At 35.8% G+C, this 16,004-nt stretch overlaps 1 protein-coding gene across 1 annotated transcript in view; it reads left to right on the forward strand.

Moving 5' to 3' along the window:
• The window catches only part of tmtc2a (transmembrane O-mannosyltransferase targeting cadherins 2a), a 515,972-nt gene that overhangs the window by 833 nt on the left and 499,135 nt on the right, over positions 1 to 16,004 (forward strand). The gene's annotated exons all lie outside the window — the stretch shown is intronic.

Raw genomic sequence — 16,004 nt, forward strand, 5'->3', positions numbered from 1 at the left:
TACAGTACATTGATTTGTTTTGACAGTCAGTATTTGCTGCAGTAAATTACTGGGCTATTTTTTGAGAAGCTTGTTTGAGTTTTTATCCAGTAGCCTAACAACACTTGGAAGCCTGCCTCTTTAAAGAAGTCAGTGACACTTGGAAATAAGAACGTAGCAGGACCGCTTTATACGCATTTGAACACACAAGCGCTCTGATATTTGGGAAGTCTAGGGAAAAGCACTCGCCTTATGATACGCGCAGGCTGATGTCCAAAAAAGTGAGAATGGACCCGCCTTAAAACACCGATGTTTTCAGGCAAATGTAGTGGTGCTTAACTTGCCAAATTCAATGAGCCATTTTAATGGACTAAAACAAAATAAAACTACATTAAACAGAGTGCAAGTGCTATACGAAAGAAAGTTACAATATCATAGTTAAGGCTTTCCAGCTCCTTAAAGTATGTTTAATTTAGCTGCACCTGTTTCGTTTAAACGTTGCGCCCTACTTTATTGTCCCTTTCAATGTGTTCTTCTTAGCACACGATTTCAAGACACACCTTTGCAAGCAGTGACCTTTGTACCTATCCGGATGACACTTCTCAACGACCAAAATAATTGTTAGCCACGATTCTTCTTTAGTTTGTTTGGTGGCATTTAGCAGTTTCTTCTTTTAAAAAGATTTAAGAACCACATGCTGACAATTTCTAAATTACTTGTAAGTTCATTTGGAGGAAATACAGCGCGTGTCATTGTGGCACTTAGAAGACTCGTGCGGAACAGCTGTAAATGTCATGTGCATCTCTCTGTTATAGAATCCGCCTGTAGTGTAACAACTGTATTAGAACTATCTATCAATCTAGATTGATCTGATCGATCCCGCTATAATGTATGACAACCAGACTGCACTACTTGTTATTGTCGAAGTATGTACATCCGATGACTCGTAATACTGCTGATGGTCTTGGAAAGGTTCACGAAGTGAAAAGATGCTATATGATTGACTGACTACTTGAAGTGATCAGTACTGTGATATCTACTGTAGAAACGGAATTCCTATGTCACGTTTAGAAAAAAAAAATCACAAATGTTTAAAGACGCTATACAAGGCTGGTTTATATGATGACAGTTTCAAAATGTAGCGCCCAAGAAGCACCCCGTTTTCAATTACATATTAAAAGTATTAATTCGGCAAATGTATTGTTATTGAATAATACATAATCTTATTTTCTGGCCGGAGGCACCGTTTTAGCGCAGGGTCCCCTCATCCCCATACCTTTAGTCACTCGTGCCCAGCCTATTAAAAATCAACTGACATCCTTGCAATATTCTATTCTGTTGAACTGGAGGAGGAAATCCCGCAAAAAAGGGAAGAACTTTTTAAATTCAAGCTAAAAATATTGTAGCAGGGGATTTAACGTCTATAATCTTTTTTGATTGCAGTCTGCATTTCATCATGCTGCACTTTTGTGTGACTGCATTATTTGTGAAAAAAAAATCCCCACAAATGATTGACGAGAGTTGATTTTATTCTTTGTGAAAATCCACTAAAAGTGACAGGCGAGCTTTGTATGATTATGTTTGCTACAAAATTTCCCCACAAATAACTGATGAATGCAGTAGCAGTCTGCATCTCCCAGCTCTCCTCAATTGCTCTTCTCCAGTGCCTGCAGGTGGGTGCATAATACAGCTTAAAAATACCAAAGGTGGAACGTTATGAGCAGGTTTAGCTACTAAGGTATACTTTTAAAATACAAATGATCCCCCCATAAAATCAAGCATCTGTTTTTCCTTTATTTCTGCCTTCCCAGATATGAAAGAAAAACTTTTTATTATTATTAAAAAACATGTTTCAAATCGGGGTGAATAATTTACAATATCAATATGTAATAAATATGAAGGAAAGTATCTGTAGGATTATTATTATCCAACTGTATCCATTTTTTGGTAATTATTTCTAAGCCGTGGCTAACTGCCTCTGTTCTAGTAAATGAATGTAAATGATTGCAGTTTTCACATAGAGTGACCTCCTTTATTGTCACCATTAGTTGCATTTCATGTTGAGTGCCATCTGTTACTTTCCACTTTAAATAGAGGGGTGCCCTTCTCTCCCCTGTGAAGAAAACTGGATCCCTAGTCCTTAAATCAGACATCACACAGTAGGTGCTGCTGCGAATGCCACTGCATTAAATCTGGTATTTCTAGCTGAAATTTGACAGTCCTGTAGTGATCTTAAGTTTCATTCTTGTAGTCACTTTTCTCCAATACGTAGTGCCTTTCATTATGTTTAATTATCTAATTAATATTTTCACAATAAACACATAAATAATATTAAATGTTATTACAAGATATTAAAAGTTATTACATAGTTACTTTTTGTTTTAAATAATAGTGAACTTTGTAAAAGGAGTGGTGAATCGGTTAGATAGATAGAACTTTATTTGTCCCTAGGGGGAAGTTCTTTGAATGCATAAACAGTTACTGTAGATAAATATATCTACACACACACACACTATGGTCTGAACACACTCCAGTGAAAGAATGTCTTCCGATTTTTGGGTGAACCACTCTGAATATATGGGCTTGTGTTAATTTAAGCATATTTAGTCAGTTGAAATGGATTATGAAAAGAAAACATGGTTTGAGAGTTATGCCGTGTTTAACATTTTTAGGCTACCTGAAAATCTAAAATCTCTAAATGAAAATTTAGGTGCATGAAATGCAAAGGTTTCCAGATTTAGTCAGGCGTAATTCACTTCTCACATTATATATACACAGTACAGTATATATGTTTATCTTTATCTTCTTACTTCTGATGTTTGAGACAAACCGTTGTTTGCTGCTCTTGACACTAATCATTTATAAAAGCTAGTAATAATCTGGCAAGCCTGATTTAAAAATGTAGATTAATTATTGAATGAATCCTTCAAAGATTGTAAAAATGTCTACATACTTAAAACTTCCCAATGAATTCCAGCATATGGAGCCAATGATGCCATTTGTAGCACTTGCCAAAATGTTGAAAGAGCTGAAACCTGCTGCCTATTCTGAAGCATGTTTTCTCATTATTCTTATTTGAAAAAAAACTACATTATCAGGATTATCTGAAAGGTTTATCGTTTTGGATTTTATATTTATCCTCATGTCTTTGTGTGATGAATAGTTTCAGGCTTACTAGTGTCTCTTATCTGGTAAGCAGTCAAATCTAAAACATATTTTTTATTTCTGTATCCATTTGTCTTAGTTCTCCACATCTGCATACTGTACTTTAGATATAAAAGTATAAAATAATATGTATACAGAATAAATATTTTTTTATAGAGACTATATATCTTTGTATATGATTGTATATACAGTGTGAGTATACATTATTTATATATAAGTTTAGCAAGTGACAGAGTGTTTGGGCACAAATGCCCTATATGTAACTTCACACCATTTGTATGTACTTAAATATATTTATTGTCATTAATTACACTTCCTTTCAATAATCAAATGTTTATTATAAATAAAAGACACAGAATATAACTCTTACTTTACACTGTGTGGGCTTTCTCTGGGTACTCCAGTTTCCTCTCACCCACTAAACACATGCATGTGAGGTTTATTAGCAATGTGACATTGACCTGAGGTGAACAGATGTCTCTCTGCCCTGCAGTGGAATGACATCCTCACCAAAGTTGGTTCCTGCCTTGCTCGTGATGCGGCTGGGATTAGCTGTAGCATCCAATGACCCTGTACTGAATTAGGTTTGCTCAAACAAACAGATAGATGGATGGATAGATAGATATGCTCGATCTAATGTGTGTGGGATCTTATCTTTGTTACTCTTCACTAAATGCGTTTCTTTCAATATTTACACAAATGCTGCTGTTATTTACTGTATGTTTTTTATTTTGCATTTGTAAATCTGTGTACGTTCAGTGAGCTTTTCTTAGATGAAAATATTATGCAAGAATGAACAGAACTGAATTTAAAATGTCTATGCGCTGTATTTCCATAATTAAGCTGAAAGTGAGTTACAAGTGTGTGTTTCTGTACAATATGTGTATATGTTATGAATATTCAGTGGGAAGAGGTTGGAGACAGATTCTCTAGTTATCTGATCCCATCTTAGAAAAAAAAATACTACCAGTATTATCAGTTTTAGAAAATTATTAGGTGGAATACTTGCTTAATGCATAAAATGAAAAAATATAGGCCATCAAGCAAAGCAGTCAAGCCTAGGCAAAGCTTAACTTACGTGGCACATAGGAAGCAGTCTCTCAGATAACAGGGGTCTTCTTTTCTTTCCATGACTATAAAGTAAAAACTTTATCTTTAATAGGAATTAACAAAACTAAAGTGTCTGGTCATTTATTCCAGTAGCATATCAGGCCCATGCCAACTGTTTCTCTTTGTATCCCAATAAATATATGTTTACTTTTATTTATACCTGAATTGCGCTGAATTAAACTGAAATTTCTCTTACATGAATTAATTTTTCCCAGACCTGTTTTCCTTGCCTTTCTTGGGGCTATGATTTTATAACTTACTGTACTTAACATGCACAGCAAGGTGCTGCTTTAGTCACTCGGCTGGTTTTATTTTAAGCGGTTTTGCTGAAAACCAGGCAGAATCACTTTGTAACTTGTCTGAATCTGTAAAACTTGCTCATGTCGAATTTTTCAGTTTGAGGAATGAAATGCTACTTGTGGGGAAGGTTCCTCGTTGTAATTTTTTAGAGTGTCTACATCTGTAATGTTGATTTTGATGATATAAAATACAAAGAAGGAGTGATAAATCAAGGCCTCCATTGGACATCTCAGAACCTACTGAGTATCAGTTTCTAAGCAGCCATTGCATTGGGACGGAGACTTCTAAAGGGTGTGAGGTGGTGATTTTTTCTGTTTTGTTACATGTATGGCTTAAAGGCACTGAGCTAAAAATGTGACATTTTCAGCTTTCAGGGCGTGTGGGTTCAAAGTCCACAAGTGGTGAACAGGCACATTCACTCTGTAGACATGCAGCTACTGTGCAATAAATTGCAAAGCGCTCACTGCTAGTAGAGAAGGAGCCAATTTCTTTTTTTAAGAATGTTTTGAATGGAAGTATCCTAGTGCTATCTGGTTTAAAATATATCTTGCTTTGTAGCATTCATCATTTAAAGAAAAATTATTTGAAATTGTTACTCTTGTTTGAACTTGTTTAAAAGTTGCAAGAATTTGTGCTAAAGTGGCATATTTACTATGCCACTCGGAGGGCAAGGAGTACTTAAACACTTTTGTTAGAAACAATGGCATACCATAAATGAAGCTGTTCATCAAATTGGATGATATATTAAAAACTCATTAAGGGCTTTCTTCATTATTTACTTCATCCATTTTCAAATACGCTTGATGCAGTTCAGAGGCGTGGAGTGGACGAAGCTTGTCCATGCAGTATCGGGTGCAAGCCTAGAAGTAACCACAAATGAGCACTAGTCAAATATAAGGAACATTCACATGCATACATCATCCACACATGGCCAGCTTAAAGTCTCCAAATTGTTAATTTTTTCAGAATCCAGTATATTGACACAAACTGGTAATTAGATGCAGAACTACTGTATGTTACTAGTTATGTGATTGGCAAGGATACAGTATATAACATATTGCTTAAGAAAACTAAAATATTTTATTGATTATTAGATGAATTTAAAACCTACTGTATATCACTAGACTTTAAACCCCAAACGTTCTAGTTCAATTGCCATCTCTATCCACTGTGGGACTCTGAGCAAGTCACTTAATGCGTCTGTGGTCTAACTGTTAAAAAAAAGATGCAAATAGTTGAAACATATCTTGATATTGTAGGTCACTTTGGATAAAGGCATTGGTCACATATCCAGTATTAATAATACTAAAATCTTTTTTTTCATTCGCAATGATAGAATGGCAGACTAATGAGAAACATACTGTATGGAATTTCATATGGCTTGATCTTTTCCAACAAAAATATTATTATTTATTCACTAAAAACTGAAAGCAGCATATATTCTTGATTGTTATGTCCAGACCTGGTTCCTGTCATCTGCCTGTATACTACAGTCTCCTACATATCATGATCCTAAACTGGATTAACAATATTCAATAACAGATGGGTGGATATTTTAAAATGCTTTTTTTTATATGTGGACAAATATAACACCAGGTGCATGGTATTTCAAGAGCCCTGGGTTTGTTTTCATTCTGTGCTCTCTCTTGATAGGTGAAGTGGTGGCTGTATGGCTAAGAATCTGCACTGGTATCAGGAAGGTTGCTGGTTCAAGTCTTGTTACTGTCAGAAGGGATCCTACTCTGTTGGGCCCTTGAGCAAAGCCCTTCACCTGAAAATTGCTCCAGGGGTGCTGTACAATGGCTAACCCTGCGCTCTGACCCCCAAAGGTCATGCAAAAATACAATTTCCCCTTGAGGATTAACAAAGTATGTTAAAATATCTATGTGTTTTAATTATAAATTACTTGATATTTAAAGTAATTGGCAGAGAATCTGGTTCAGTGGTTAGTGCTGCTGTCTCATGGATACAGCATCTTAGGAATTTACTGTCTGTGTGCAGTCTGCTCATTCTCTCCATTTTAATGTTGGTTTTCCTTCCAAATTCTCAAAGACACGTAAGTTAGTTAAACTGGAAGATTTTAGAGGCCTGTGTTTGTACATGGGTGGCTACTGTGATGGTCTAATACTCAGTCTCAGTTTTTCTCCTCACACCCAGTTCCTTTCTACAACCCTGAAGTGGGTTTGAATATTTTTTGTCATATATAAAAGATGGCTAGCATAGAAGTGCAGTCCTTAGCAGTGCTTTTTCAAAGATCTCGTTTCCTCATCAGGTCACTTTCTCTTTCAAATTTTCTGATTTTTTTATGGGTAATTTGTTTAATTTTCATATCTCAAATACATATATTTTACATTGATTGGCGACTCTCAACTGGCCCCTCTATGAGGGTGTGCTTAAACATGCCATTTGTTGAACTGGTGTGGCTCCTGCCTAAACAGGTTTGGCCTCTCAGTTACTTTGTAGAGAAAAACGCAGGATACGAAAATTGATGGATGCATCAAGTAACATTAATTAAAAATGTCATTGCTTCACTCAACTGTGTTTTTTGCTCACATGCTAGTGTATTAGTTATAAGAGCTGGTCCTTTTTTCTTAGGAGGCTGCATTCCTTTAATGTGGGCAGTGCCATCCTTCACATCTTCTACAGTTTTCAACCCTGTGATGTGCTGTGCTGGTAACATAACTTTAAGAGAGGCCCAATGAATTAATAAACAAATTAAAAGGCAAACTCAATTATAGGACGCACTATGGATCCCCAGAAGTAGTAGCAAAAGGGAGTATTAAAAAAAAACTTAATGCCATTATGAGCAATACTGCACCTCCTCTCTCTGACACACTAACACTGAGGACTTTCAGCCAACAAATTATTCAGCAGAATTGTGTGAAGAAACACTAATGGGACTCCTTTATACCAACAGCAACATGTCTGCATAATGCCTTGCTGTGGCTGTGACAGCCAAGTCGGAAGTTTTCTTTCTTTTAAATTTTCTGCCTTTTTAGTCATTCTGGTGTGTGTTCAGGCTATAGTGTCTAACTTTCTATCTGTCTTTCTATCTTGGTTTATTGTTTTAATCATTTTGAATAATTTTAAAGTTGTAAAATAACTTTTGATTTAGAGCTGGGTAATACTGCATATAAGCATTTTGTGTCTTTGGTGCAAAGAGCAGTTTTATGTAATAGCACTTCTCAGTGTTTGGGTTTTGCTCTCAGTTTCTTCCTAGCAAATCTTCTTTGTGGAGTTTCCATGCTGTCCATGTACTGACTTAGTTTTGCAATTTATATACTCTATTGGTGACTAATCTTCCACTGCTGCAGCTTGCATGCATGCATCTTGTGATGAAGTGATGTTGCATCAAGGCTGAATCTGCACCCACTGGAACTAGATTAGGTTTATTGGTGGTCTTCAGTCTGAGAAAGAAATGAACAGAACACAGATAAATGGATTGGTAAGATCGCACAAAATTTAACTAAAAGGTTAAAAACAACTAAGGTGAATAGTGCTCCAAGAGAAAACACAGCATGTTGTTCTCCTCATTTGCCACTAGTTTGAAGTTCTTGCTTCCACTTCCAAGAACTTTCGAAATGATAAAGTAGATATTATTTTTTAAATGCTTGCTCCAAAATGGGCTGTCATTATGTTAGGCTGTTTCTCTGCAGCCTTATGTCACTTTCACCCATTGACGCCTGGGTGGTTTTCTGACCATTTGAGATGACTTGATTTGTGCGCGGTTAGTGAGATGCCTAATTAGTACAGTGTCTCACAACTGTCTAATTACATTGTCACATTTGTGAAGTGTGAAACATCATGTCTGCATGTCAAGACATTTTTTGGGCTCATCTTACAGTTTAAAGTACCTTGTTTATGTCCTTCGAACAGTGTGTTAATTTTTTTTAACAGTTTTGTCCATCATGGCTTTATAAAAAGACTCGAGGAGTAGAAAAAATGGCTGTGACCAATTCATTCCTTGAGGCAAAAATTGGATGTGTGACCCAGCTGACGGAAGTGTCAGAGAGCCTTTTGCATGTAAATGGGATTGCATTTTAATAGCAGAAAATGTGCAGGATGCAATATCTGTGATTTTACAAAATGATTAAATATAATTTGAGCTTATGCATAGACATGGAAACAAGGTGAATTGATATAAAACATGAATACATGATTTAAAATAGTAAGTTAAAGAAAACAGTTGGAAAACAAGCAAAACAAATACACTAAATAAAGAAATAAATTAGTGCAAAAATGAAAAAGAATAGTAAGATAGAAAGTAGTAAATAGCAAAACTCCTTTGTTCCTAACACATTCAAGTGAAATTGGGAAGCTTTCCATGACATTTTTGTCTTTTTCCATAGCAGGTCTTTTACTTATTCAATCTTCTTGGGTGTCTTTTCTTTGAAAATCTCACAATGTGAAGTCCAGCTTCAGACAAAGCACAGCTGTATTCTAAACGCAGTAAAAAATTTAAATTTTTGCATATAGTGTAGATTTTCGCCAGTCCATTGTACCACATGTAAGAGTGGACAGCGTTTATTCTGTCTTCGTAGTTTAGTTAAGTCATAAGAAAAGGTTTAAACAAAAGCAAAGCTCATTCAACTCAGCACAGTTTGCAATTTCCTTTTCATCTAACGAGTCTAAAGCAACAAGTTTTTAAAGTGTTATTTTGAGCTACGCTGCTTAGTAACTTGTTCCATGTATCTATGAAGAAGTATTTCATGTGAAATTTAATATTGACAAGCCTGTATTTGAGCCCCAGTGTAACACTAAGCATCTAGTCTGCTGTATATAGTCACTTCATTACTTTAAAAGATTTCTCTCACGTTAGCTCTTAATCTCAGATCTTCAATTTCCTTTAATCTTTCCACTCTGCTCATACCTCCATAGCTGGGTAATTAATTTCATAGCTCTCTTCATGGCCTTTGTCTGGTATTGCTTTGTCCTTTTGGTAACATGGACGGTAAAACTGCACACTTTTTTCAGCTCTGTTTATCCTTATTCTCTTTATCAAACACAGGCTCAGGGCAGTCACATGAATTTTACAACTATAATGCAACAACTGTAAAACACAACACCTTATAACAATCACATACATAAACAGACATATTAAAGTAAACAAACAGTAAATCAGTCTCAGTATTTTTTCCAGATGTTGCCTCAGAAATATATTATCCAGCTAAAGCACAACCTTTTTGGACTTATACTTCTCACAGCATGATATGTAACCCATTATCCTTTTCAATTGTCTTGTCTGTTTGTGGACAGTGATGAGTCCACTAGCACTCTTGAGCCTCTTTCTTAAGATACACTTGTCATTTTAATTGAGAGCATGGGGTCTGCACTTCCACAACATGACTATTAAGTCCCCCGATTCCCTGTGCCTTTATTTTCCACCAATGCACCTGATTGTGAATTCTCAATGCTTTGTTGAATAAGATCCAAAAAAATGCACTGTTTTGTTTCCTTTGAATGTTTTGAAAGCTGAGATTAGTTTAATCTTTTTGGGAGTGAAGTTTGAAGTAAGGTAAATAGATAAGGACAAAAGGAGGCTCACTTGTGCACTCTCTGATTGTCCTGGTGATCTCATATAAAATGGAGAAGACAAGTAATATATTCTTATGGAATCTGAAAAACAACAACGAGCAGTATTCAGTTTTTTCCCTCTACTGTTTAACTAGTTTGATTTTTCCTTTGTTTTGCTATGTCTTGTAGTGTGAACTGATTTAAGCTTTGATATTACTGTAGAATATATGCAGCTATTGCTGAATAACAATCAATAAAGGTTCAGGCTTCACCTCACTTTATCAGATCCCTGTTGGCCGATAGACCTGAACTGCAGTTTTAGTAGATAATTAAACTTAACCCACGTTTCCCTTTATTGCCTTCATGAGCTGACATTGCTAAATGATCCCTCTTTGATTTTTATTTTTTAATATTACTTGTATTCCCAATGGCTGTGACCAGGATAAGTAGGATCGAAAATAAGAATGATAAATCAATGCATTTTTTAAAAATATTTTTTCGCTTTCTTTCTTAACATAATCCAAAACGTTTTTATTGTATATGGCTGAACTGAATATATGAATATTCTGCACATATTTCTTCTACTTATTTTTGACTGCAATTAAAAATATTATTTTGTTCTTATTACTTATTGTGCCGATGCCTGTATCAAAAGTGACATAACATTTCTTACATTACATTAGATTAGATTAGATTACATTTCTTTTGTTTTTCCAATTGGAGCACAGGCAGGTGAAGTGACTTGTTCATGGTCACACAGTGTCAGTAGCAGGGTCTTAACCCAGGACCTCAGGGTTTGAAGTCCAAAACCTTAGTCACTATGCCACACTGCCTGCCTTTTCGTAGCCAGTTTGCAAAGCACCGCTAGGACTCCTACCTCTGATAGGAGTTACTGTATGTTAAACAAAGACTAATGGACTGACTTGAAAAAAAACATTTGCTACGGTCCTGTGTATCACCTTGAAATTGTTTCTTATATTGTTTTGATATTTGGATTTTTTTTAATATAAATCCAGTGTTTGTGAAATTCTCCAGGTGCTCCATTTCATTATGGAGTAAAGCATATTCCAGAATGTGGCTATATAGTGCCTTCTCACAAGATATGGATAGAGTGGCTGACATGCCTTTTGCAGTATGCTTGATTTGAAGAATTTGTCCCACTTGTTTAATTTGATTTCAGTTGCTTCTGAAAAGTTGTCCTAAAAAGCTGATGTGGATATTTTTCATTGTAAGCATAGAAGATGTTAATGGGTTTTTTCACCAGTGATGATGAAGAGTTTTATATTTTTCCCAAACAGTAATTTTACATTAATTTTTGTGCTTTTCAAAAATTTCCTAGGATTCTGATGTCGGAGGCTAACATAAAAGCTTATTGCTTGAAAGTAAATGATGTTGTTTGAGAAAGCAACAGAAATTAAGCAAAATCAGATTTCACAGTTCAAAAATTTGACACAGTTAACCTCAGACCTGTAATAGCTGGCATTATATCTAGGGCTAGCTCCAGTGTAGTGCTGAGTAAAATGCAAGTGACTTTGAGTTACAGTCCATTAGTACAATAAATTGTCCAGTTAAAAAATCTTTTATATTAATTAATGTACATTTTAGCATAATTTGAAACTGAACATGTTTTATTAAGTTTTATTCTGTTAATATTGTATGTTAATGTTTTCTTAGACAATTAAACTACCAGCAATTTGTCTAATAAAGTGCTTTATGTCTTTTTTTTCTTAGGAGTTACCAAAAGCTGGCAAAGCATGTAAATGTTTCCATTTGGAACCATAAATATAAAAACAAAAAAAAATTAAAAATGTAAATAAAGTTACCCACCTAACCCCAAAAATCTGATATGCTTAAACTTGTTCAGTGACTCTTGTGGCGATGACCACGTAGTTAGGTTTTTATGGTTGATGTCTTTGTGTGTTATTGCCTCCTATACTTAAGCCTCACACATTGGCAACAAAATGCACCTCATGATGTTTTACATGGTAATTTAAATTATAACAGTTTTTAAATGGGTTTGCATAATTAAGCTTTTATACTGTACTTAAGTATAAATTATTATTGCCATAATTAATATAGGACCAAAGTGTGTCTTACGATGTCTTAAGTTGAAATTTGCTACAAATAAGGATGTCATAAATTAACTTAACAATGGAGTCACTATTTTAAAGTGTTATAAATTAACAGAATATAAAAGTAACACTAAAAAGTAGTGAGACAGAAATTGTGGCCAGTTGCACTGCTGGGAGTTTCTTTTACAAGTTTAGATTCAACCCAAATTCATCAATATCCTAGGTAATTTAAGCAACATTATTAGATTTATTTTACGTATAGGTGCCTTTGCCAGTGCAGCAATGTAGCTAAGCAATTGCACTTGGGGTGGGGTGGGGTTGGGGTATTCATTTTCCCCCCACAAATGTCTTGCTGGGTGCTTTTACAATAGTTTCTGAGCTCCACTTCAAATGTTGGGAAATACTGTGTATTAAGATTATATTGCAAATGCTCATGATCTCATTGAATGTTCTTTCTTTAAGGAAACTACAAATGTGTTTCATTCTGATGCAGTATCATTAGATTAATTTTAAATGACAGCATGCACATTGCATGGGATCATGCCCCAGCAACTGCTAATATTAATACAATAAATGCATACTGAAACTGATTGAATAAATAATTGAAAAGAACTCTGTGCTGCTCTTTTGCTCTATTGCCTTGATTTCTAAAAATGTAGTTCAGCAATGGTAACTTTGCCTAAATGTGATCAGCCTAAGCAAATTGGAGGACTAAAAATGAAACACTCAACAGCGTCCATGCAAAGTCACCAGACTTGTTCTGTGAAAATAATGATTAAGTTATAAATCTAAATGCAGCTTTTTGTATTTAGTAGAATTTGATGAAGATCCAACCATCCTGTAAGCATACTTGGTAAGTGACCATAACTATGCCACTGTATGTCAGGACTGCAGTTGTGGAATCAGAAAAACAGTTGTGCAACTGTATATTCCGTATTTGTAAGTCCACTAAATGAATAAATTCACTGAAACACTAAAAAACATTTTCTTAAGATCTGTACTTTTCATGATGATTCCCTGTGTAGCTCTCTGGGATTTTTGAGCTACCGTCACCTGCAGAAATCCATATGCCTTGCATTTGTATCGTATAACAGCCCACACCCTATTGCTGGCTGCACCCTACATAAGGTCTTGATTAACCTTTAACCTTTAAATGTAGTGATGATCCAATAACAGCTTTCGGATTTGCTCTCTGGAAGACTGCAGTATCTTCTGGTTTTCATTCCCAGCAACCTTTCCCTTCTCTAATTAATTAGTGGTAAAACAGCTGGATTGGGAACCACAAGGTTGTGGGTTAAATTCCTGTACTTGGCTCATTGCGTGACCTTGAACAAATCACTTGACCTCCCTGTGTTCCATTTATGGGGATACGTATCATTTTAATATGTGTTGCTCTCCATGGGGAAAGCAGTTGGAGGCAGTGCTAATCATGAAAGACTTGGGGGCAGCTGAACATTAGCTGGAGTGGGCAGGTGTGGTAATGTGTCTAAATAAATGAGTAGGTGACAACGGTGCTTAGGAGTTTACAATAAGGTACACTAAATGTGCAGTGCTCGGAATAACAAACATTATGTAACATTTATATAACACCTGCTAGTGTCTAAAAACAAAAGGGTGCCTCACTTTTAATTGCCACATCTGCTACAAATTTGGCTTATCAAAATGTACTGCCACAACAGTCTTTGTGCCATTTTTTCCCTCTCATGTTTAGTCCTTATAAACCCAATACTTGCACACTCAGTACAGGGGTTGAAACTCTTCCCCTATGCCTTAGAGTATACATAATTGAGAAATCTATGAGATAAATCACCTTAACAACATGTATTTTCTGTTCTGTGTTAAACAGGCATGTTAGGACTGGTGAGGAAAGACTTGCAGGAAACTTTTTTATGAAGAGAATAAATATTTATTTTGATTTTTACAGGTACAGTATAGATACAAGTATATGAGTGGATGTATTATTATTGGTACACCTTTTTTAAAAATATAAAAATTGTATATAGCAGAAGTAGTATTTGGAAAAAAATACCAAAAGGTTGGAATGATTCATTATCATATTATTTGACTCAAATTTAGCTTATCAAATGAGTTTCCTTGACCTGATTGTAATGCTGCACTATGTGCTGCACATCTCCAAGGGGGTTGTGTCCTGACCTCAGATGTGTCACCATACTGGGCAGGCAGGATGGCCTTGTGGCTACAGCATTTAACCTCTAAAACACAAGGCTGTGCTGCGAAACACAAAACAAACCACTTTTGATAAACAGTTTTAATAGTTATACTGTACTGTTATTCTGTACTATAGAACATTTTGGTATGGTGTTCACAATAAAATTACTATCTTAGAGGGTATAGTGCTTATTTTATAACTTAATATTCTCAAAGCTGCTTAATCAAATTCAAAGTTGTGGAGGCACAAGCTTATTCCAGTAGCATTTAAGCGCAAGCAAGAAAACATCCTAGGACAGGATGCCAGTCCATTACAAGGTCAACTCATGCACATACACATTGGAATCTAACTTGCATGTCTTTAGGAAAGAAAAGGAATTGGGGGTTTGTATTGAAACATTGTCATCATCTCAGCAGTGTTCACACGCTATTAAAAAGGCAAATAAAATGTTAGGTTATATTGTAAAAACTGTTGAATACAAATCAAGGGATGTTATTTTCAGACTATGTAATGCACTAGTGAGACTGCATATGGAGCATTGTGTGCAGTTCTGGTCACCAAGCTACAACAAAAACATAACGGCATTTAAAGCTTTGCAGAGAAAAGTAACAAAATGCGTCCCAGGACTTAAGAACATGTGCTACTCTAACAGAATCAAAGACTTAAACCTGTTTAGTCTCCAGCAGAGGAGATTGCATGGGGACCTAATCCAAAATCTTGAAAGACACCAAAAAATTTGATCCAGCAGAATTATTTCTGCTCAAAGGTGAATCATGTACTCTAGGACACCAGTTGAAATTAAGGGAAGTATATTTAGGAATGAATTCATGAAGCATTTCTTTACGTAAAGAGTTGTTTGAATCAGGAACAAACTGCTGAGACATGTAGTTGCAGGAGAAACCTTGACAAAGTTTAAGAATATTGGAATAGCTTAGCTTTAAGGTAAAGAAAGGCACCTTATGGACTGAATATTTCCTCATGTTGGTCAAGTTTCTTATGTAGGAAGAAAACAAGAGCACTTTAAGGAAAACTTGCATATACATTTTCAGAGCTTATTTTCCTTATTACTTATGTAGATAAATTAATAAAATATTTTTATATATTGTGGACGCTAGAGGTGCTGTTGCCCCGTTGAACCCACCAGACAGGCGTCCAGAACACACTTTTAAAAGCACCAAGAAGATTCTTTTATATTTTCTTCAAATATAGTGCACAAAACATCGCACACTCCACAATTCTCAATAATAATTCAATAATCACAATAATCAATTACAAATACCAATCCTCCACTCCCAGCAGCTCCGTCACACTTCCTCCCAATTCCGGGTCAATCTTCTGGGGTTCCCATAGTCCTTTTAAAGTCCATGACTCAGAAGGAATTCCTTCTCGGGGGTTTCCGTCCTCGTGACTCCAAAGTACTTCCGGGTTAGCATCACCGTAATAGTCCCCAGATTCTTGGTGAGCTCCCCCTGGCGGCACCCACGGTTCCCAACAGGGCTGAAGAAACGGACTCCATGTCCCATGCTGGCCTGCGGGAATCCAGGGAACCATTTCCGTCCAGGGGAGCTGCCATCTAGTGTCCTGGGGAGATGATATTGCTTTCTTTCAGTTGAGGGACGTCCCGGCCAGACTGAAACGCTGGCCGTGCATCACAATAGATACAGTATGCAGATGAAGAAGATGGTTTGGTATGT

This window comes from Polypterus senegalus, chromosome 8 (genome assembly GCF_016835505.1).
Source record: "Polypterus senegalus isolate Bchr_013 chromosome 8, ASM1683550v1, whole genome shotgun sequence".
Taxonomy (NCBI): Eukaryota; Metazoa; Chordata; class Cladistia; order Polypteriformes; family Polypteridae; genus Polypterus; species Polypterus senegalus.